Source organism: Galeopterus variegatus, unplaced genomic scaffold (assembly GCF_000696425.1).
Source record: "Galeopterus variegatus unplaced genomic scaffold, G_variegatus-3.0.2 Scaffold9565, whole genome shotgun sequence".
Lineage (NCBI taxonomy): Eukaryota > Metazoa > Chordata > Mammalia > Dermoptera > Cynocephalidae > Galeopterus > Galeopterus variegatus.
The window spans coordinates 62,354-63,375 of record NW_007735676.1 but is presented as its reverse complement, the minus strand read 5'-3'; the positions used below and the strand labels follow the sequence as shown (position 1 = coordinate 63,375).

Below are 1,022 nucleotides of genomic sequence, written 5' to 3'. Positions count from 1 at the left end.
ATTGCTGGATCCTATAGAAACTCTAGATTTAATCGTTAGAGGAACTGCCAGACTATTTTCCAAAGTAGCTGCACCATTGCAGTGCTATGATGATTCTAGTTTCTACACATTCTTACCAACACTTATTATTTTCCAACTTTTTTTATTCCAGACTTCCTAGTAGGTGTGTGAAGTATCTCACTGTGGTTTGAGATGGTATTTTAAAGGTATTTTTAATAGCTAAAGAAGGGAGGTTCCACTTCCCCTCTGCTCATGCAGCAGCCACTCCCCAGGCCCCGCATAGCCTCTGGAGTCCAGGCTAGGCCTGCTCCTGCTGGACAGGGCCTCCTACTGCAGCCACCTCATCACTGGCCGTTGCATACCCCTCTGCAGCCAGGAGTCCAAAAGTACCTACCTGGAAGACCTTCCACCACTCCCTAAGTATGAATTGGCCCCGTCCAAGTTAGGAAAGGAAGTGGATAATATTTATCTTATTCAAGTGCAAAGATTGCCTTAGTCATGCACTGTAGAAGATGTGCTTAACTTTCTCAGACTGCAGAATCCACAGTGCTGACAGTGAAGTATGTTTCCTCTGAAATAGAGATAGGAAATGAAGGGGAGATGCCTTAATTGAAATGGAGTCAGAGCAGGATGTGCAAAAAGCCTAGAGACGCACCGCACGTGCATGGGTCAACGTCATGTGGGAGTTGATGAGATAAAAAGTGAAGACATGGATGACTTAATGAAGAGCCTGCAGGTAAATCTTCACCTGTGATAGGTGATGGTGTGCTTCATTTGAGAGAACTTCCTTATAGTTGCAATGCGAAAGACATTGTAGACTTCTTTGCAGGACTGAATATAGTAGTCATTACTTTTGTGATGGACTATTGAGGGAGAAGAAAAACAGGAAGCCTATGTACATTCTGAAGAACCAGAAATGGCCAACCAAGCCCTGGAGAAACACAGAGGAGAGATTGGTAACTGATGGAGTTTGGACGTGTTGTCCCCTCCAAAACTCATGTGGAAATCTGATCCCCAATGTG

The 1,022-nt window shown here is 44.4% G+C and overlaps 1 protein-coding gene and 1 pseudogene across 1 annotated transcript in view; both read left to right on the top strand.

Moving 5' to 3' along the window:
• Positions 1 to 1,022, top strand: part of LOC103609389 (FERM, RhoGEF and pleckstrin domain-containing protein 2-like) — a 65,144-nt gene that overhangs the window by 8,275 nt on the left and 55,847 nt on the right. The gene's annotated exons all lie outside the window — the stretch shown is intronic.
• Positions 1 to 1,022, top strand: part of LOC103609388 — a 10,252-nt pseudogene that overhangs the window by 5,617 nt on the left and 3,613 nt on the right.